General features: G+C 46.2%; 1 pseudogene; it reads left to right on the top strand.

The window, feature by feature from the left end:
• The first annotated feature begins 399 nt into the window (after positions 1-399).
• Positions 400-1,109, top strand: LOC147747307 (peptidyl-prolyl cis-trans isomerase pseudogene; annotated as a pseudogene).
• The last annotated feature ends 22,749 nt before the right edge of the window (positions 1,110-23,858 follow it).

Below are 23,858 nucleotides of genomic sequence, written 5' to 3'. Positions count from 1 at the left end.
GAGGGTTCCGCAAGTGAAGTATGGTCTTTAATGGGTGGGAGATGGGAGAGAACCCTCTTGATATTCATTCAGGAAAGACATTCAATTTACCTCAGTCCACTTTCATTCTCTCCTGTCACTTTTATACTCTCCTGTACAGTTCTCTAACAACCACAGCAAATCAACTCCTAACATTCTATCCTAAAATACTGAAGTAGGCAAACCTGGGATTCTGCATACAGGCCAGAAGCCAAGCTACCACACACCCTAACCTTCACAATAAAAGGGAAACAGATAACAGTGACATAAAAAATTAAGATTTGCACTGCGTTGCCTCACTCTAGATTTATGGAGCCACTCAGGCCCACGCAAAGTGACCTTGCGTGGTTTCATAAATCTGATGTGAGATTTGCGCGCTCTCAACCAGGCAGGAGCTTCTAAGCAGATGAGCAGTCACCGCCGACACTGTTCAACCCATATAATCGCCACCATGGTTTGGAGGGTATTCTTTGATGTCACGGCTGATGGCGCCCCCCTGGGACGCATCAAAATGGAGCTCCGGGATGATGTTGTGCCAAAGACAGCAGAAAACTTCAGAACCCTGTGCACAATGGAAAAAGGGTTTGGTTTCAAGGGATCGTGCTTCAACAGAATCATTCCCGAGTTCACGTGTCAGGGTGGTGACTTCACGAACCACAATGGAACCGGTGGAAAATCAATCTATGGTGCCAGGTTTGCCGACGAGAACTTCACACTCAAACATACTGGCGTGGAATTCTATCCATGGCTAATGCTGGGCCCAACACAAACTATTCTCAGTTCTTCACATGCACTGCCAAGACCACGTGGTTGGACGGCAAGCACGTCGTAAAAGGCATGGATGTTGTATGCGCAATGGAGAAGTTTGGCTCAAGCTCCGGGAAGATGTTGAAAAAGATAGTGATTACTGAATGCGGGATGCGGTAGTTTATTTCCTGGCTTAACCTCCGATCATTCCTTGTGTAGCTAGTGAAAAGACCACCCATGCCACTTGGTTTAGTTTTCAGTCTTACTTGTGCGCTCCAATGAACTGCATCTGTTGGATTTCTCTGGCTTTCCCCCCTCATACCCTTTCCGAAAGTCAATGTAGCCTGCAGAATTACATGGAAAAAAAGAGATTAAACAGTTAAAAAAAAGAATCTTGAAATAAAAAGGGTTTTATCTGAAGACAGGATCAGTATGTCCGATTTTGTTTCTCTGGCCCAGAATCTAACAGTACTCTGAGAGTAGTGGTGCTGTTTTCATGCCCAGGTCAATATTGTTGTTAAAAGCAGAGTAGGTTTGAATTGAAAATTACTAACAAAACTTTGTTCTTATTTCCAGAATCTGAAAAAGGATAGTTGTTACATATATCATATTTTCAGGATAAGATTACTGTAATGGTCTCTGCCTTAGGTTTTCTCAGAATCTGCTCTCCCGCATGCAAAATGTTCAGAATGTCACTTGTGTGCAGATGGAGTCACAAAAAAAGGCGCCTAGTTCTGGCCAAACTCCATCGTGGCCACAAAATCCCTTTATATTTTGCACAGGACTAAGAGCTCTTTATTTATATGCTCTTCAGTTTATTGTAATTTTATATGCAATGAACGCTTTTGTCAGACCTCAAGGTCTGTCCAATATTGCATCTGCCTCAGGTTTGCATGAATTAGTTAGTGATTTGTCATAATTTAACATAGGGAACCATAGAATCGAACTTTAGATTCTAGGGCTAGCTCTGGTAGTGTAACACAAGAGCAGCAAGGACGGCACTGTTCTGCAGAGGAAGCATAGGACTGACGCGAACCTGGATTCGTTACATTTCTCCGCTCTGTCAGAAAGTTTTACTAATGTAAATTAGGGATTATCCAATATAAAACGTACTTCCGCAATCTGTTGTCCTCTGCACATGTGTTGCAACCACATGGTAACAGCTGCCATCTCAAAATACATCACTGTCCCCAGGATTAATACACAACAAATCATGCAGATTGGATGTCAGTTGAGTGATGGACTCTGGCTGCTTAATCTGACAGATGCTTTAACTGGATGAATGTCTCTGTGCTTTGCATGTGCAGACAGACAGGCAATGGAATGAAAACATAATCTCTGTGCACTGAGCACTCCTTTTAACAAATCACATTAACTATTAAATGTTTAATTCGCACATTTGGCCACCCGTCAACAACAGTACGCGAAACATTAATTTTTATATACTACTTTTTCGACTATACATTAAAAGAAAAATACATTTCCTTTTGCTAGCCTAAACATAAATTCGATTGTCCTGATTTAAAGTAATCGTCACTTGCATAAAATTATCCCATCTCAAAGCTTAGAGTATAATTAATCCAATAAAAATTTAGAAATTGTTTTGCATTCATCTCATAAAAGTAAAAAATGTCAGCTACCAGGAAGCAGAACATCTGGCAACCTATCTCTTTATTTACTGGAAGGTGATAATTCATTTAAAATCGCTGGAGGCAGGGCTTTTTTGCCTTAATTAAATGAGACAAAATGTATTAATGAAAACTTGTAAAATGCCTGAGCTCGCCAGTAAAGAAGGCATTTTATGTAAATGTAAGGAATGCATTAATGCAGCAGAATTGATAGACCCCAGTAGGCTAGTACTGATGTGGGCACCTTTTAGGGATTCCACTGGTAAATTAGGTTTTCACATTTTACCAAATATTCTGTCGCGCTGGATGACACATCACTTGCTATTCGAACTGCAGCCAATGATCAGAAGTTAATCCTGTGATGCAACTCTAATCACTACACGAGGCAATGTCTGCAGACCATCAGTTCCTCAAGAACATCAGTGAAGCCAGACTCAATGATCTAATCTGTTAGTTAGCATTTAGATGACCCCAAAAGAGTACATTATGAGCGAAGATAAAAGCGAGGCTCCTAATTCTGAAAAGTGTTCTCTTGAGCATGTTATAGGTGGCTGAAGTGCAACCGAAAATGTGTGTAAAATATGCACTAAGACTAAAGTTGGGCTTATGGATAACTTAAAGATAGCTTGACCCATGTAGTAAAAAGGGCTGATAGCTTTTGGAGAGCGGAAATCAATAGTATCTTATTGATCGAAGGAAAGCTGGCCGTGGCTCGCCTCCCAAAAATGTATCAGGTTAAAATTTGACTAACACATTTGAACCTTTGTGAGGAGTGCCTGGCTGCTGAAGAATGAATCCTTGATCTGAGGATTCAAACCGTCTTAGAGAACAGCCTATGCGCATCATGGCATCAGTGTTTGAAATGCACTTTGATTTTCAACTACTATTATTTGGAGGCCCCCTGCTACGTTAATGTTTAAGAATTGGGTTGTATTAGTGGTACTTAAATACTCCTGTGATCCTCTGTCTCCCCTCTTAGAATTCTTTTATACTGGCTTATATATGTAGTTTACACTATTTTTTTCAGTATAAATAATAAGTTGCAAGAATGTATGTTTTATGCTACAGTAGTTCACAGATTCTTTGTTATATGTGAACTTTTTCCTGCTTCTCACTGTTTTTAGGCACATTTAATAGACATGAAAAACATTTTTGCATATTCAATCACAATCAAGTATTTGTCCAGAAACAGGAAGGGTTGACAGTGCAACTGGAGAGTGAATCATGGACATGCAGCCTGGGGATATCCGAATGGTCCCAGTTCATGTCTCACAGCTTCAAGGAGTGTTCTATGGGTTCATAGGTGTTCATTCTGACTCATATGTGACTGCCAAGCCAATAATGGCGATGCACATATTTCTTCCATTAATACGAGTGCATTGTAGATATTTGCCTAATTCAAAGAGCGGAAATACATGCTCTCCAATGTAGAGATTTCATACAAATCGCCCTTCGAAGGCTGTCCTCACCATTTCCAGGATCACAGAAAATTGTCAGAGGAGGTCTTTACTGAATCACTGGCCTCAATGACTATTAACTATGCATGAATGAGTATGCACCACTTCTTAATATCATTTTAGGGACAGGATGCCAGGCAGTCTGCTCCATGGCCGCACCAGTCAGGAGAAGAAGAGGAAAGGTGGCAGGGAGTTAATAAAGTAAGGAGTTGATCATAAGAGGCAGTAGGAAGTTGGTTTATCCTGTTTGATAAAGGAAAGGAGTCTTTTTCCAACCAGTTTGAGGATCTTCTTCATAACAGGCATTCAAGAGGCATTACCTGCCACTTATCTGGCATTTATAATCAAACAGTAACCCATGCTTCTCCTGATCCCCTCTACATGTCCCACCATACTTTCACCCCTTCATGAACTAGAAGAACTTTATTGACCCTCTGCCTTTTATAGGTACCAGAGTGCTTTACATGAGCACCAGTTACATTACACAAGGACACCTTCTTTTTTGTTAGGCACGGGGAGATTAAGTGATTTGCTCAGAATCACAGGATTTTGAGTGTTGTTACAGAGACACGAACCTGGTTCCCACGCTTTGTGGTCAACCGCCCCAGCTGTTAGGCCACATCCTCTTCCCTACTGTTATTCCGATACTGTGGTCAATGATATTTTCATATATGCCGAGCCTATTCTGCCAGCCTCCTGAGGCAATTTGTTGGTTTGCTTTTTGATATAAATGCTGTGGGTGATTAAATACAAAAACAACAGTTGATGGACAGAATTCAGAACAATGTCTTACATTCACCCCAGTACAGAGATCTGGGCCTAAATCCATCGTTTTTTTACACTCTACACCACCCCAGTTCAGAATAAATACAACATATACTACTTTTAATCGTACTTGTATGCTATTCATAGTATTTTTTCAAAGCCTCTATTCTAGTGAAAGTATTTCATTGAATTTGATGCTTATGCTTATGGGCACAAAATTCATTTAACTGTGATCTCTCACTGAAAACACAACTTAGGAAAATTCGGAAGGTTCGGTGCCTCCTTACCCCGGAGGCCATTATCCAGGTGGTGATCGCCACTGTGCTTTCCCACCTGGACTACGCAAATCTTATCTACCTAGGCTTACCCCTCTACCTGCTGAAATGCCTTCAGATGGTACAAAATTACGCTGCCAGATTGATTCTGAGATTCTGAACCAACCTAGATGGCAATCGGCCACCCCACTGCTTAGGAATCTCCACTGGCTCCCCATGGCACAGCGTTGCACCTTCAAAACAGGTTGCACAATCTTCAAATCCCTTCATTGTAAAAGTCCTAAATTCATTGATAAACTTATTACGAAGTATGTTCCGTCCCGCAACCTGCGTTCAGCCCATTTGGGCCTCCGTTAAACACAAGCTCTTGGGCGGCTGCAGATTTGCTACATTGGCTCCTCGCCTGTGAAATACCTTCCCCCTTGAGATCCGGGCTTGTCCGGACCTCATGTCATTTAGGAAAGCACTGTTTTAAATTGGTTTGCCTCCTTTCTCAACAACAGAACGCAAAGACGTAAAGTAAATCACTCCCTTTCCAACTCCTTGCCATCCACTTGTGGGGTTCCTCAGGGATCTGCTCTCTCTCCCACGCTCTTCAACTTGTTCTTGGAGCCTCTTACGGCTTTACTCAATTCTTCCAACATGCAGCATCACATGTATGCCAATGACACCCAACTTTACCTGAAAATCTCTACCCCTGACGACATCAAATCACTGAACTCTACCTTACTCAAAAATCAACACTGGATGACTACCCAGCATCTTAAGTTCAACTCCTCCAAAACAGAATTCCTCCTGATTGCACCAAACAAAAAGACGGCCATCATCGCTGATTACTTGAAACACTTAACAACTCTCAACTGTACCCCTTACATTATTGACTCAGCTAGCTCTCTTGGAAATATACTTGACAAGTCATTGAGCATGCAGAAACACATTAGTGCAGCCACCAAAGGGGCCAACTTTCACAAGTCTATTCTAATGACCTCAAGTCTGCTGTGCAAGCTCTAGTAATTTCCAGGCTGGAGTATGGCTGTGCAACTCTATGCGGGCTATCCAGATACAAGTTGGCTCTGCTCAAGGCTTCCCTGAATTCTGTTGCAAGGCTCATCACAGATGCTTGAAGAAATAGCCACATATTGCTGGTACTGAAATCTTTAAACTGGCTACCTTTGGAAGCTAAGATTGATCTCAAGATTGCGTGCATGACACACAAGGTCCTTCACTTCAACACCCCGGTGGACCTAGCCCAAAAACTGGAGCTCTCTGGTGGAAGCCGATCTTCTAGGAGTTCCACCACTCGGATGCTGAAACCTCAAAAATTCCAGAAAAAGAAAACTTATCAACGGACAGAGAATCTGCAACTCCCTGCCTCCTCACATCAGACTGATTCCCTCTACGGCGTCTTTCAAAAAAGAAGTGAAAGCCCTGTGGATGAATGCCCTTATTTGACGGCACCTACCTCCATTGACTTCCCTCTCCATTGGCTTGTGCTCAACTGCTGATGGTTTGTTGCTCGTATAGGCTACATTATTTCCTCCTGCATATTTTACTGTTCCTCTATCATTTACAGCACCCTGCCTATCATTGTTGTTGTTTTACCTACAACTCTGTTTTCACCTCTGTACAGCTGTAAAGCACTCTGATACCCACTTGGGTCATGTTTGCGCTATATAAAACTTTATAAATAAATAAGATAGAATACAAATTGAAGCTTGTTCACCTCTGTCCTTGGCATGAACTCCTACCTAAAGCAATTTGTTCAGGTACTTGACTGTGTTCCCAACCAATATGCCATTATTCAAGCAGCTCTGCTTCCCTTCCTCGGGACAACACAGGAAGAGACCCTTGGAGATTCTACCGGTCTGGTGTCACATTTAGCATAGCCCTCACATTGTATCTAAGAACAGGTAAGTCCTGCAATTCAAATTAACCGTTAGAAGGACAAATCCGGTTCAGCCTGCTTAGTATGGAATGCAACATTTGTAGTACTGGCATTGGGCTGTTGTCCAACAATCAAGGAATGTAAACGGGAGCCCCATGTGGGCATATTGGAGACCTTCATTGACACACATCTGCATGGACCGTGCTGTGGTTCTTTCTGAATGTGGAGCTGCATGCTGAGGGCTTCTCTTATAATTAGGTTAAATCCTGATTCTCTATTGAAGTTCTGCTAGCCTGTGCCACTTCTGCTACCCTTGCTTCTCTGTCAACCTCTAGTCACACAAACTTCCAAGAAGCTCACTTAACCCCTTACCAAATGCCTGACTCTCTGATGAGCTGCATAGTTGCTTTGCCTGGTGATTATCCTTCCTTATTGTACCTGTGTTTGCTTTGCCGTTTCTGCTCATCCTTGTGGGACACTCCCACTTACCATTTTATGATACCTATTAGCCTTCACCCTGCATAGTAGAATGAGCAGCCTATGGACCACAGAGCCCGATGAAATGGCCCTCAATAACATATATGGATCCCCTATCGCTGTCACTGCATTGCATTATGAAAACCCCGTCCCCAGATGGCCTGTGCAGTAGTTGGAGCCAGGTAATCCAAAGAGGGCCTGAATGGTCCTGCCACTGTTTTATGTCTCCAGCAAAAAAATTCACAGATTACCACCAGACACCTTCTGTAATCAGAACATAAATTTCACCCCTGATTGTTGACCCACAGGTCACAAGTTAACAGCTTTTGAAGGGACTGGCACACTCTAATGCTAAACCTAAAGTCAGGCACATCTCCTATGTACAATAAAACTTTGAGACATTTGATTCTGCTGTCATATAATCAAGTTCTGCTGTGTTTGGTAATATTACTGGAGTTCACAATTAGTAAATGACTCGGAACAATTTTTTTAAAGTTACCAAATCAAATCAAAATAAGCTTTATTCGGCTTTTGAGTTTAAAACCATAAAAGCAGCAAAATGAAGTACATTTCATACAAGAATATCTCAACATAACATTTCATAATTAAAATAGGAATTGATTTGAATCCAACTAAGATGATTTAACAAACAAATCTACTATTCAAAATAATAACCCAAGGTACAGAGAATCTCCCCTATTTCACCCGGTGTTATGGTGATTCGGTGCTCGGGGACCAGGATAGAAATCGTGCAGGTCCCAGATACAGATGGAACCATCTCCAAGTTTGGGTTTGGTAGATCTCAAATAGGGGGCAATGTTCCTGTATTTAAATTTAATTAAGATCAAGTCCCCCGAAACATTTTTGGGTAGATGACCAAGCCACCCCACCCTTCTGACGCTCATTATCCCACCGTCTAGCGTAGGTGGTAAAGATCTATTGTTTTTGAGCCAAAAAATGGCTTTGTTCAGTAGGTCCTGGTGTAGCTCACGTTTGCCCGGACTGAGAGGAGGGACCCCAGAGAGAACAGTGACGTATGGGGCAGCTTCTGGGGGTAGATCAATACGATTTCTTCTTTCTCGGGGGATCAAATTAGTTCTATGTGGGGCGTGTTCAAGATTACAAGTAGCTTTTTTTCCAGTATGAATGGGTGGTGTCAGAGGGGAGTTGCAAGTTTGAAGTGTCCTGGGAGCGTTGTTCATAGACCTTTCCCGGGTGTTATGGTGGATGTTAGAGGGGGTAGAACGTGTGGGTATAACAGTATTTCCAATTAGTGGATATGACCCACTTACAGTTTTTTCGATCCTAGTCAGCCTGTCCCCCAAGTCATGTATTTTTGCTACCAGTGGAGATAGAGCAGTGATGAGCAGTCGCTCAATTTGGGCCAAAAGGGTCACCTGCAGGGGGGATACAGAGTCATTAGGTCGAGTCTCAGCTTTTTCCAACGTAGATAAGGCTGGGTTGGGGGCAAGTAGAGAGGAGCTGCAGTTATTGAATAGAGGGAGGGTTATATCGGGAGATGCCTGGGGAGAGAAATGTACAAGATCAGTGTCTCTGGCCACTATGGGGGGGGTTGATGTATCCGGGATATAGTTAGTGCCGCACAGGGCGTTCAGCTCTTCCCAGATGGACATAGTCTGGAACCGGAAGACAAGAGTAATTAGATCAAAGCGATGGAGGTTAAGAGGATAGAAACCTGACTGTACCTTATCCTGTGATGGAGCCAAGGGTGGTGGCCCGTCCCATCCTCTTTATGCCTCTGAGGGCCACAGAGGGCCCGCCCTTGTCCCAGGCTTCTCCCGCGCGCGACTCGCGTGGCGAGTTGAGAGTGCGAGCTGTTATGCCCCTCCGTTCGCGCTGATGCCTCCTCCCTCGTGCGCGTGTCCCGGGGCTGCTGGGTATTGTAGTTCCCCGATGGGAACTACCGCCGTTCCCCTCACGGCTTTCCTTGTCTGCTCGGGCCGTTCCCCTCACGGCGCAGGTGCTGGTCGGAATACCCCACTGGCCCCCTGCCACGGACTGTGCAGGTGAGGCTTGCTTTCAACTCCCGCTGGCTCGCCGAGAGTGCGAGCTGTTATGCCCCTCCGTTCGCGCTGATGCCTCCTCCCTCGTGCGCGTGTCCCGGGGCTGCTGGGTATTGTAGTTCCCCGATGGGAACTACCGCCGTTCCCCTCACGGCTTTCCTTGTCTGCTCGGGCCGTTCCCCTCACGGCGCAGGTGCTGGTCGGAATACCCCACTGGCCCCCTGCCACGGACTGTGCAGGTGAGGCTTGCTTTCAACTCCCGCTGGCTCGCCGAGAGTGCGAGCTGTTATGCCCCTCCGTTCGCGCTGATGCCTCCTCCCTCGTGCGCGTGTCCCGGGGCTGCTGGGTATTGTAGTTCCCCGATGGGAACTACCGCCGTTCCCCTCACGGCTTTCCTTGTCTGCTCGGGCCGTTCCCCTCACGGCGCAGGTGCTGGTCGGAATACCCCACTGGCCCCCTGCCACGGACTGTGCAGGTGAGGCTTGCTTTCAACTCCCGCTGGCTCGCCGAGAGTGCGAGCTGTTATGCCCCTCCGTTCGCGCTGATGCCTCCTCCCTCGTGCGCGTGTCCCGGGGCTGCTGGGTATTGTAGTTCCCCGATGGGAACTACCGCCGTTCCCCTCACGGCTTTCCTTGTCTGCTCGGGCCGTTCCCCTCACGGCGCAGGTGCTGGTCGGAATACCCCACTGGCCCCCTGCCACGGACTGTGCAGGTGAGGCTTGCTTTCAACTCCCGCTGGCTCGCCGAGAGTGCGAGCTGTTATGCCCCTCCGTTCGCGCTGATGCCTCCTCCCTCGTGCGCGTGTCCCGGGGCTGCTGGGTATTGTAGTTCCCCGATGGGAACTACCGCCGTTCCCCTCACGGCTTTCCTTGTCTGCTCGGGCCGTTCCCCTCACGGCGCAGGTGCTGGTCGGAATACCCCACTGGCCCCCTGCCACGGACTGTGCAGGTGAGGCTTGCTTTCAACTCCCCACAATTACCTCAATTTTGGCTGCAGGACAATTCTCTTTTTTCTATTTGTATCATGAACAGTACAGTGTTTGCTATTATTTAGTGTACGGTATGTTACTGGGGCGCTCCCTGGTGTAACTCCTTGTTTGTCATTTTTGTTACCTAGTCAATTCGTCTGATTTTAATAGTTTTGTTTTCACTATACATAGATTTAATTATTTGTAAAAAGAAAAGTGCTGCTGTTATATATAAAATAACAACTAGGGGTGGACATTGCTATCTTTTGTGCTACTGTGATAATTGTGCTCAGCCTTCACAGTACCTCCTTTGAGAAGGCACTACCCTGTCTTCTCAGTCTACCTTCCGAGAGAGTGAAATAATTCTTAGGAATCATTCTCACTGATGAAGACAGAGTAGCAAGTGCCTTGATTAGTGGCGAGCACTTGCAATCACACTTCAATATTGCTAGGTTTTCAAAGTCTCTTTAAGGTTCAGGAGGTATCCTGATAGACAGAGTCCACCAAATACTAACCAGAGGATGAAAGCTTTTTGCGTGTACAGTCGCAAATAGAAATTGGCCATTGGTCGATGGTCTCCACTGCGTGTTGAGATCAAGTATTGAAAACCCGGTCAGACTATTGAATATGTGTCGTTTTTAGGATCAGCCATAGCCTAACGCCATGCAAATTTACACAACACCTTTTATTAAGTTAACGTGACCTGAAAATTGTGGGATTGTGGGATTTCTGCAAGATCAACGGTCGAAATATAGGCTGACGGGTTAAAGCATGAGGCTTACAATTCTAAACATTAGTTGTGGAATTGCGTTTGTAGATGCAGCTAAAAGTATGCTAGGCAAAATAAGGCTCAAAAGGGATGTTTTAAATTGCTTCCCTAATGCTCTTGATGGGTGCTGATTGAATGATATCTGTCAATCACTCATGTTCCATGCATAAGACAGCCGGCTAATAAAGGGCCAAATGAAAGTGTCTCCGTAAATCAGACAAGTTCACCTCACAGAGGATAAAAGGAAAATGCAATCAGTCGAGAAGCTATCAAATTAAATCTTAACCTTGAATGCATACTTAGGCTTAATATCAAATGACGTTCAATTTAGAAGTTAAACAGATCACGGCTGAAGGACAATGAAATATACCAAAGGGGCAGCATATGAGGAAATATACTCTGATTTGTTAGTCTCCTTTCCATTGCTTTATCTACTGAACATTCCAATTAAAAAGGTATTGAGCCTCTAGTTTTATAAGGAAAAATAGGAAGGGTATTTTAACACCATCACTGCTTGAATTCTTCTTCTTCTGTGCTGAGGATCAATATAAATGGGTGTGTTCATGACGAGCTCAGCTCGTCATGAGCACACGAGCACCGTGCCTCATGACGAGCTGAGCGCGTCATGAGCACGGAAGAGGTTAAATAATTTGTAGGAGGTTGTTGTAAGTGGGTTATGACTATCAAAAAGGATAACAGCAAGGCTTAGCAATCAAGAAAAGTTTAGGTTTTATTATACATAATGTCCAGGAATAGCAGCCACATTTCTTACATTTCTTACAGTTGCATGCTGAAATTTAACTTGCATTAGGTACATGGCATGCTTTACATTGTATAGTGGCTGCAATATTGGGCAGGAAATACTGGTACAGTGGGTCATAAATTACATGTTAGATGCTTGATCCAAACCTAATAGAAGGGGCCATAAATACCAACCGGAGGTCACAGTAGGCCAAGGGTGTTGTGCGTGTGTAATCTGGGGTGACGCTTACTACTAAGCAATGTTTGGGCTTTATCTAATTAATGCAACCGGTCGGTTGCTCTGGTATCGTATCCTTGGGCTGAATGAAGGCCATCTGCTAAGCCTTTGTTTGGGTTTATGAGTGTGCGCATCTGACACGTCACTTAGGCATTGCATCCTTGGGCCATATGTGATTTACTGCTGCAATCATCCAGGTGTGTTTGACGCTGTTCTATATCTGGTGTTTCCAACACAGGAAGTGCTAGAGGTGGACAGAGGGCAACTGTCCTTTGTTGATCTGAAAAAGGATGACTCTGAAATGGTATAAAGTATTTTATTGTGAATTTGGGTTGCACAGGCAACAGTTGCTCTGTGGTGTGTTGGACTCCTAAAAGTAGGACCTTTTTATAAATCGATCCAATGCTAACAATGTGAAATCCTGTATGCAGTCAAATGGATGACCTAGAAACCTCTACCTTTTCATATGTGAACTTATTGTAAACCAGACCAAACCAGAATTAGTCTGAAGTACAATGTGATAGTTACGGTAAGATAGAATAAAAGCTGTAAAAGGTCCAGAATTGAAAACAACGATAACAGATGAAAAACATTAAAACATTATCAATAATATATGGCAGGATAAATAATGTGTTTTTGTTTTCCCACCTCTGTATAGGGACATGAAAGTTATTAAAGGATTAGACTACTGTATATCGACATGAAGAATATCATGGCAAAATAATATTGAGGACAGAATATCGAGGGACAAAATATATAAAGGTAAATGCATAAAGAGAATAATAGGTTTACTATGCCTAACTCTACATTTACATACCTTGAAGATATACTCTGCATCTGTATGCATATTTGGAGTTGGATATAGAAAATCTAGACTTGCCTATCACCATTGTTTTCGATATTTTCCTAAATAGTTAGTATCCTATATATTCTGACTTTGATATTTAGTATGCACACCATGGGTGGGCGGTGAACTTCACTCCGCCAATGGATTTCTCTGAGTTTTGCCCACTCTGCATTCTGCTTGGAGCGCAGACTACAGCAAAAACTTCCCCTATCGCCGCCTGGCGGAGTTTACCATATGTTTTATTAAATTACTCCAGTGTAATGAAAATTTCACACAAGCCTGGTTTTGGATGGAAACTTGTGGCCTCTTAGTACGGCTTTATCGGAAGTCTTGTATCCAGTAATGTCTGTCTTCTGGGCCTGAGACTGTACCACCCAGCTGCTCACCACTGATCATATTCTTTCCATGGTAGAAAAGAGGTGGTCTTTGATTGGTTGGAGACCTATAGTCGTATTTGCCATTGGTTACAGTTTGTCACAGTCTATTCTAAGGCTTGAGGTTTGTCGAGGAAAGGCTTACCACTTTTTGATTGGCTGTGAGTTCCGCATGGCACACCTGTGTCTGTAAAAATATTTTGGCAGGCCAACATTGCTTATGGAGTCCCTGTACTGGGCTATTATGGCCTGGTACTCCCCCAAGTCCCCTCTTTTTACTTGTTTCACCTATGGCCATCGCATGTGCGGATTAAGTCTCCCTCCCTCTTTCAAGTCAAGTATTGAGACCACATCGATTTGGGGATTTTATGGAGTAAGGGGGAGTAACCCCCCCGGCCGTATTTATTACAAAATTAAAAAACATTATTTATTAACATTGTTCACAATTACGCAGAAAGGCCAGATACATTGTTAGGCCGATGATGTCACATGGCTTACCTCAACTCCAATACACATGACACTCAAGGCAAGGTCAATGACTGGCAATCTCCGGATCCCCGTAAACTACGAGAAATTACTATGCCGGAGTCGGCTTGCGCAGGGGGTACAGCTTATCGGACAGATCTTTTTCCGCCGGGCCCCCCCTACGCCCTGTGCCTTAAACTCCATAACGGGGGCTGCAGAAACTCTGCATGGCTTGCACAGGGGGTACAGCTTATCGGACAGATCTTTTTCCACCGGGTCCCCCCTGTGCCCAGTGCCTTAAACTCCATAACGGGGGCTGCAGAAACTCTGCATACTTGCGCCCTGATGTGCATGCGCGTGCGGGGGTGGCCCCAGGCCCACTGGGAAGAAAGACTTCTCCGGCCCCCGCACCCCGACAGCCTACCTACCGGCTGTCACTGCCCCTGGAGTTGCATGTTTCACCGCTAAGGACCGAAGACTATGCTTACCAATCATGACCTTACCGCCTGACCGGAGACACAAAACTAAATACAACATTTTTAACTGATATCAAAAAACATGTACTGACTTTTATTCCACATTACATACATCAATTGGATAACTTCGTCCTAAATGATTCTGTTCTTGATAAGTTCACACATATTGACACTTTTATTATAAAATCACCGAAACATCGCATTGATATAGAATAACTCCTGGGATACCTGCAATGAAGTAAAAGAACAAAGTAAACATATCACATTTATATTACTTCTGTCTCCTGAGATACCTGCAAATAAACTGTAAGTGAACCAGTTACTGACAAACATCATTAGCAGGTACCTAATCATCAATCTTACACCAATGCCATCACCCTAGACATCTGTAATAAAACTTCTTCAGAGAAACGAAAAATGCCTCCCTGACCAACCCGTTTAAATTACCTGCCTTAGGGGATGGTGGGTGGGGGCCCGGGTGCTGTATCCGTGGGGAGCGTAGGAACAAGAGAATGTTCCACTCCCCACACCCCCTTTTAACAGGGGGGCACTGGCCAATCTCAACTGGTCTGTCCCTGCTGTTGTGCGCCGTGAACCGGAAGCACTAAAGTGCTTCCGGTTCACCCCGCCGTAGCCCCCACTGTAGGCAAATGGGGGAGGGGGGTACTCCCCCCCTCCTCCTTTCTCACGGGGACGGGCTCGACCGCCATAAGGGCGGCGCGCACTATTCTAGTGCTTTGCCTGTTCATATGGCCTGGTACTCCCCCAAGTGCCCTCTTTTTACTTGTTTCACCTATGGCCATCCCATGCCCGGATAAAGTCTCCCTCCCTCTTTCAAGTCAAGTATTGAGACCACACCGACTTGGGAATTTTATGGAGTAGGGGGGAGTAACCCCCCCGGCCGTATTTATTACAAAATTAAAAAACATTATTTATTAACATTGTTTACAATTACGCAGAAAGGCCAGATACATTGTTAGGCCGATGATGTCACATGGCTAACCTCATAATACACATGACACTCCTACTGTAAATCTAACAATGCATATATACACTTTCTGCGTGTCACGTCTAGAGCCTACGGCAAGGTCAATTACTGGCAGCCTCCGGATCCCCTTAAACTACGAGAAATTACTATGCCGGAGTCAGCTTGCGCAGGGGGTACAGCTTATCGGACAGATCTTTTTCCGCCGGGCCCCCCCTAAGCCCTGTGCCTTTAACTCCATAACGGGGGCTGCAGAAACTCTGCATGGCTTGCACAGGGGGTACAGCTTATCGGACAGATCTTTTTCCACCGGGCCCCCCCTGTGCCCAGTGCCTTAAACTCCATAACGGGGGCTGCAGAAACTCTGCATACTTGCGCCCTGATGCGCATGCGCGTGCGGGGGTGGCCCCAGGCCCACTGGGAAGATAGACTCCCCAGGCCCGCGCACCCTGACAGCCTACCTACCGGCTGTCACTGCCCCTGGAGTTACATGTTTAATCATGCTCCAGGTGAGGCACGATCTCGCAACCTCGTCATTGCTCACTGCAAGTACTGCTGTATAAATCCTGCGCGCTAACCGATTGCGCCATAGTTCTTCCAAAGATCTCGAATTATTCCCTGGTAGACGAAGAATTAAAGATCACTATTTGACATTGGCAAAGCAACTTTGGAAGAGAGTATTCCTGTCTGAAAGCATTGCCTGCTAGCGTTGATTTCTTGGCTTTGACAATATTCCCTTTTAAAACGGCTCCTTATATATAAAGCACACAATCAACAAACACGAAAAAACGTTGCTTTCCGTTTTTTGACCGATGCACACACGCAATTACTGGAAAATCTCTAACATGTCCAGCTCCCGGGACTCAGCCACACACTGGAGCATTTATTCACGTACTCACAGGCAAGCGCCGATATTCGCGCGCCAGCAAAAAGATGTGGTGACTGGATGCCCGTATTAACCACATGTTCGAGGGGACGCAATCATCGCAGCAGCAAAATAAAACGCAGCTGGAAGGTGTAGCCTACATACGCCCCGCCGACCGCTACAGAGCTAGCACAGACAAATGCCCAAAAAGATGTGGGGGAACTTACTAACTAAACCCTCGCTCCTGCCCCACTGCAGCTTTCAGCAGGGCAAAAGCACACCATACATATTATATTGCCACGATGATTTCTGACTTATCGTTTAGGGCAGTGAACAAACGCAAACACGTCAGCCCTAATTCCTGTCTACATACAGCAATGATTATACCATCGAAATCTGCCGATCCCGGTCTTAGGCTGTCCACGCTCCTCCGCAGATAGGGCACTCCATTCCCACGGTAACTCCCTCCTCCGCTCAAAGCTATTCTTCGTGTCCTCAACCTCGAGCCCAGGAAGTGTCCGCCACCGAGCACCATCGCGCCACAGTTCTCCTCGCCCACAAAGCCGCCTCTGCATAGGAGAAAAAGAAAAGAAATTACGGGCCGCTGGGGGCCCGGGTGCTGCATCCATGGGGAGCATAGGAACAAGAGAACGTTCCACTCCCCACACCCCCTTTTAACAGGGGGGCACAGGCCAGTCTCAACTGGTCTGTCCCTGCTGTTGTGCGTCGTGAACCGGAAGCACTAAAGTGCTTCCGGTTCACCCCGCCGTAGCCCCCACTGTAGGCAAATGGGGAGGGGGGTACTCCCCCCCCTCCTCCCTTCTCACGGGGACGGGCTCGACCGCCATAAGGGCAGCGCGCACTATTCTAGTGCTTTGCCTATTCAGCCAATGCAGTGCATTGATTACAAAGTGTTGTCGGCTACAGTCACAATGAGGAAAGGCCCACGGTAGAAGTGCATCTGCTCCTTAAGAGCAGAGCAGCGGAGCCCGGGCGTGTGCACAGTGACATCATGGTCACCTTTTAAGAGCAGCGCCGGCGCCACAGATACACCTTCTGCGCCCTTGGGGCTCTAGTGTAGTGAGTAGCCATCATTGCCTTATTTTGGTCAAAATGTGCTTGGTTATTAGCCTTGTCACCAGAGTCTGACAAAGGACATTTCAATTAACTTGCTTTCTGGGGATTAGACTATTGGTCCAATTTAAGCTGTTTGTTGCTGTGCTTTTGCTTTATCGTATTGTATTGTACAAGGGCTTTGCTGGCACATCGATTTATGTCTTAACTTTGTATGCAAATGAGAGAGAGAGAGAATCATATTTTTTTGCTCTTTTTAGGTCGAACCTGGAAATACGCATCCGAAGGATGCGTCTAGGTGGAGAACTATAGCTAGCTGACTCGGGGGAATGAAGGACAAGAAAGTGCCACGCGCTTCTCTCCGGCTGGATTCAACTGCGTGCACGCGCACCCACATTCAGGCATGCGTACATACACAGCCACACGCATACACAGCCACACGCATACACAAGCACACACACACCCCCCCCACCGTCGCCGCTGCACCTACACACACACTAGCGCACCTACACACACACACAGAGACCCCCACACACACACCAGCGCACCTACACACACGCGCACACACAGAGACCCCCCCCGCCGCCGCCGCCGCCATCGCACCCATACACACATACACACACACGCACAAGCGCACCCCCCTCCCCCCTAGAACTAAGCCCCACTTACCGCCATTCGGGACTTCGGTAGCCGGGGCTCTCCCTCGGGCACTCCGTGGACGCGTGCGCGAGACTTCCGAAGACGGAAGTCCCGTCCAAAGGAACTGGCTGAAGCGCGCATGCGCAGTGACCAGACGCTACCAAAATCATTTTCACTGTCACCATCATGCCCCATCGTCAGGATACCGCCCACAGATTGGGTTCGAAGGACAACCAGAACTTGCTGTCTGCCTGGCAGTCTTGTTATTTATATGTGTCTGGGTTGCTAGCGCGTCACGCCGCCAACGCTTCAGACCCGGGAGGTGAGTAGGGTGTTAGAGCGAGCTGCAGGAGCTGTCTTTCAGATTCCAGGGGGTAATGTTCCGGAGCCCACAGGGACAAGCAGGGTTTCTTATTCCCCAGCGCCCCGGATTGCCAGGGAGCAGCGGGCGTGCAGGGTCCCGTGCTTTGAAATGGACAATGCGGCGCTGCAGGCGAATGCGAGAGCTTGAGAAATGACCGCCGAGCGCTGAATAGTGTATTGTGTGTAATGGCCTACAGCTGCTTGTTGCGTTGCCTTCACCCTGTATTTCGTGCTAGTGACCGCTTTGGTTGCTGTGCTAGTAGCACTGACATTAGTGGGGGAGGAGTCGGCTGTGGCTGCAACGAGTGGGTTTGCTGTGGTTGCATACTAAGAGTGCGTGTGTGCAAAATCTGGGTATAGTACTGTGTGCGGTGCTTTCTGTAGTACTATGCGCACCCCAGAATTCCTTTTGTGTCTCCCCCACCACACCATAGCTGCAGTACTACTAGAGTGTATGTGGGCACTTACTCTGGTTATGGGAGCCGTGTGTATTCGTTAGCTGGCTGCGGTGCTAGCAGCGTGGGTGTGCGCCCCGCTTGCCGTGGAGGTTCCACGGATGCATTACTGCTACTTTATAACCGTGGGTGCTGTGCTGGCCCCGGCTGTAGTGTAACTGAAGATACTGGACTAGCAGCATGTGCTCTGGCTGTAGTACTAGTAATTCGTGTTTGCGCGCGCTCTACTTTGACAGCAGTGCTCGTAATTTGTGGGTATCGCTACAACGTACACACCTTGGCTGTAAAGTAGACCTTGTGTATACTGCTGGGGGTGGGTGTGTGTGATCATCCCCAGTAGGTGCCCGACGCCTGTGTGTCATGTCTGTACTACTAACTGCGCACAAGCACTGCTGCAGTGTGCTAGTAATTTCATTTCCAGTCTGGTCCCTCATAGTCCTACACAGTTTGAAGCTGCGGTTCCATTCTTCAGTGACAGGCTGATGATATTAATTAGTTGATTCCTGTAGGCGGGTGGGCTTGTCTGGCGTGCCCAGTTCACACAGCCTCCCTCATCTGACCAGTGGATGCCTAAAACGCAGAAACCTTCCTCGTTTTCTTGCACGTGTTATCTTTAGAGGCGGGAGTTCACATGTAAACATCCCAACCCTCGAGCCCTCCACATCCTACCTCCAATTTGGCAGTTCCCATCGACTCGGCCAATAGTAAACGTGCATGTTCACGATCCTCGCTTTGTATGTTCTCATCTGGGCATATAAAAAGTAAAAACACTATGTTTGCTACAATCATGCCTTCGTGGGTGCTCTGTATCTGCAGCATCTGTTCTCTCATATTAAAGACCTATGTTTGCTACAATCATGCCTTCGTGGGTGCTCGGTATCTGCAGCATCTGTTCTCTCTGTGTAAATGCCCGCCGTTAAGTAATGTGTAAGCACAATATTGAATATATAACTTATAAAACCGATTTTCCTCAACTTGTGTTAAACAAGTTGCACACATAGCAAATCGTTAGCCTTGTTTGTGCCTAAGATGTGCTGATACATCTTATGTACAACGTTTTGTAAACACCGCATCCCTTCTGAGGAAGCAGTTTGAAATCAAACCACACATCTGCCCGACAAGTATGACGGGCAGCTGTAGGTTGCCGGATCTCAAGTTTTGTGATCGCTGTGTGTTGGCATTTATTTACATTTCCAATTAAAATTACAACTGCATATCTGGAATGCGATTAATAACAGCTGTGAGCCCGTGCCTGAGGTGCATCATCAGAGCTGTGTAAATAATAACAGCTGTGAGCCCATGCCTGAGATGCATCATCAAAGCTGTGTAAATAATAACTGCGTCAGCCCCGTGCGTAAGGTGCATCATCAGAGCTGTGTGATTAATAACAGCTGTGAGCCCGTGCCTGAGGTGCATCATTAGAGTTGTGTGAATATTAACAGCGTCAGCCCCGTGCCTGAGGTGCATCATCAGAGCTGTGTGAATAATAACAGTTGTGAGCCCGTGCCTGAGATGCATCATCAGAGCTGTGTAAATAATAACTGTGTCAGCCCCGTGAGTGAGGTGCATCCTCCACATTGCTCAGGTCACCCAAATTCCTGCACTCTCTACCACACTGCTTTCAAGAACAGCATACTCTTGCACACACTCTCACTGCTCACCAATTCAAAGTTTGCTAAACATTTTATGCAACGGCATTGTCATACACAATGCCAATAACTCAAACTTTAATGCTGCGAGACCTATTGCATTGTAAATGCTTGTTACACATTGTTTCCAGTTTCCAAGGCATACATGTGATATTGTAAATTTGGACACTCAACAAAGAGTAGTTTTGCACTAGCTGTGGCAGACAATGGATACTGTTTTACTGTATTTGCCCAGATATATATGATTTAAAACAGCCGAAGTTGCAATGTGTTTCCCGGTACAGCCCTTGCAGCCTGTCCATGGTGCTGCGAAGCGCATCTAATTGTAAGAGAGGGGTGACTCTAAAATTTCCGTAATGGCCCAAGTACAGCGCATGCACCGGGGTGTCCCGAGTCTCGGACTTCCCATACACTTCTGTTAGATCGCACCAATGTGATTGATTAATATGTGCGGAACATCGAGACAACCCACTCTCTGAACTCTCCAGGGTTAAGCAGATAAATCACTTATGAGGTCTGAATGAAAAGAACTGCGCGGCTCACATGTGTGTTGTGTGTAGGTGAAGGACTGGGTTATTTAAGACCCAGCGGTGCCAGGGGACAACACCTGAAACCTTCGTGGGTAACCTGTTCCGGCGTACAAATGACAGAGACACGGGACACTTCCTTCGGCGTCAAAGATTCGAGGTTTATTTACTGCTGGGAACACAGAAGTCACGTGAAGTACACAGCATGTAAGTCGCGGGATCTGATTCAAATTGCTACTGTGGATCGCTCCTTTTTATTCATTTTTCTCTCATAGGTTAACATGGTACACAAAGGTTTACAACTTGGTTCACATCATTATCCCCAAGAGGGGTCGCTTTGATGTATTCAAGGTCCGGAACATAAGTACAGAAACATTCGGTGGTTCCCAACTGTAAAAACCCATCTTCCCACCATTAGTACATTCCAATTGGCAGTAAACAGATCGAAGAAGGAACAAGGACAGGTGCAAAGGAAGGCAGAAACAGTAGGGAGATCGGAAAGGGTGTAAAAGGGGTGGTATCGGGAAACACGAGCTGCAGGCATCAAAGGGACGTGCCTAATGAGATGCACGGCAGAGACAATAGACCGGCACGGCAAGATGTGCCTCGAGCGGGGACATCTGCCTTACAGTATCATCCCCCTCATCATAAAGACACTTTCAAAGGAAACGTGTCTTCCGCAAGAGTCTTGGGAATCCCAGGGTCGCGAAGCGGACAGCGTCCGTTCGCTGGCTACTTGAGGGCAAGAGACAAAATGGATGCCGTATCTAAGATGGAACCCGTGGGTACAGATAGAAACCCACGAAACAAACGAACGGTTTAGGTTAGCACAGCGAAACTGCGCACACCCACTAAACTCGTCAATTGCGGTTCATAGATACCAGACTCGACCATATTCGTGCGAGTCGAAAAACACCACTTACGATCGTCACGGAACCTCAGACGCTCCTTTTGCCCTCATGTAGGCAAGCACTAATCAGAATCATACTCGATATTCATCAGCCCATCTAGATGTTGCTGCAACATAACTCTGTCCAACTGAGCTCCTTTGGTAACAGGCGGCTGTCTTATACACGTCGTAGCACAAAGGCCACATAAGGCAGGACCACACTGCACACAAAGGCAACACGTAAACAGAAACGCTACAACAACTCCGATGATCATCAGAATCTTCCAACCCCAAGTCGACATCAGGCCCCAAAACCACCCAAGTAGCGTCCAATCCCCTACGTCCACGTGTATGGACTCAGAGATCTTATGCAACTTTGAGATGGCTTGATAGACAGTCGGAGCGTTATCTGGAATGAAAATACAGCAGCTCGAATGGATCACCTTACATACTCCACCTCGATCTGCTAAGACCACGTCTAAAACCATACGGTTTTGTAACGTCATAAGCCTATCCGCCTGAAGTTCTGTGGTGATATTACCAAGGGCACTGGCAATGATATTAGCTGTCGATTCCACCACTCGAGTCAATTGTCTCAGGTTCCTAATATTGACCATAGGCCCCCAAAACGGGAGGAAACCCTTGAAAAAGTCTCCTGCCTCTTGACCGGCAGTGTCCTCTTCGCTAATCACGCCTCTCACAACTCTAGTCTTGTGATAGTCTGCATCAACAGTGAACGTCGGAGGCAACAGATTTGCGATATAACATGAGCCCACAAAATTGGAGGGCAACCATGTATACGCACGATCATGGCAGACAAAGTACGTACCCTTGGCAGCCAGAAACACAGGGGAAGAGAGCATCAGCAGGATATAAGTCTCGGAGCAAGCACTCTCTCCAAGATGAGCTCTCCATCTTCGGCCACGACCCAGTAGACAGAAATTACCAAGGTGGGGTACGACCCATATCGGAGGCGAGCTTCTAAGCTGTTTTTCATCAGTGAGCGCACTATACTCAACCTTACTCAGGACCCTATAGGCTTGTACCTCTTCCTCTGGGATGAGCGACGGTTCATAGATATCCCTATCTAAATCATCTATCGCTATAGTCAAAGGTTTTTGGTACGAACCAGGACCAGAGTGGGAAGGATGTGGCTCTCGACTGGGGTAAGAATCTAGTGCACTTCGAAACATTGTTTGAAATGCTCGAGCTGAACCCTGGGAACTATAAGGAAGGACCAGATATGGAATTCCCTTATCCGTGGTATGTGGCATTAACCCGCACACCCAACAATTAGTAGTGTTAACCACTAACTAATGCTGATGAAGGAGCTGAATAAAGGAATTATTTCTGAATTACGCACGTCTAGCCTGTTCGTGTTCGGGTAAGATATGGAAAGAATGAGGGGATGCAGTGGAGGTAGATTTAGGTTCAGAAGTAGGAGTAGGTATGGCAGAGGGTAGGAAGTACGGTATCATGTAATACACCCCACCCGCCAATAACGAAGAAAGAACCAGAAACAGAAGGAACACTTGAAACATAAAACATTTGGTACGAGTGATCTGCTGTAGTTTGAATCTTTGCGCCTGAGCTTCTTCCAAATCCATCAGCTTCGAAAACGCCATCCCCTAAAACCGTCCGCAACGTTTCTTGACGCACTTCGTTCTGTGTAGCAGTAGTCAATCCCTAGGAGTTCCCAGGAACCGACGGTCTTTGACCTAGTGCCAAGACCTACTAACCAGAAGGAAGTACACGCGCGGCCCTACGGTACACCTGGATGCAAGGTATCTTATTCGCAAATATATATAAAGTCTCTTAGCTGTGGAAGTAAAAACACATATGTGGAACGAAACTCAATATTTACAAAAATAATCACAGTTATACGGGTGTTTAGACTGATCGTGGCAAATGGGATAATGCAGATGTCGAGGGACAAAACGAAAATGTATTAGTCTTTGGTACTGGATCGCAAAAAGTATCGAGTTTTCCCAGGACTTGTCTGTTCATCAAACAATGGATCCGATGAAGGAACAGAATTCTGTTGATCAGTCGATTGTTCAGATCTTGAGTCTTTTGATGACAAATGTTCAACAATGTCGTTCTGCTGCACTGAGGATTCTCCAGCAGGTTCAGCATCACTAAAAGGTACAAATGTCTAGAATTTCTCTGTTTCAGACGAAGCAATGCCTTTCCTCACCCACGAGTCTGCCGGTAAAGGTAAAGGTACCTTTTTCGTATGGGTGGCGTGCACCCAATTTTT

Source organism: Lissotriton vulgaris, chromosome 1_1, assembly GCF_964263255.1.
Source record: "Lissotriton vulgaris chromosome 1_1, aLisVul1.2, whole genome shotgun sequence".
Taxonomy (NCBI): Eukaryota; Metazoa; Chordata; class Amphibia; order Caudata; family Salamandridae; genus Lissotriton; species Lissotriton vulgaris.
Note: the sequence above shows the minus strand (reverse complement) of the source record. Positions and strands in the feature narration are given on the sequence as shown.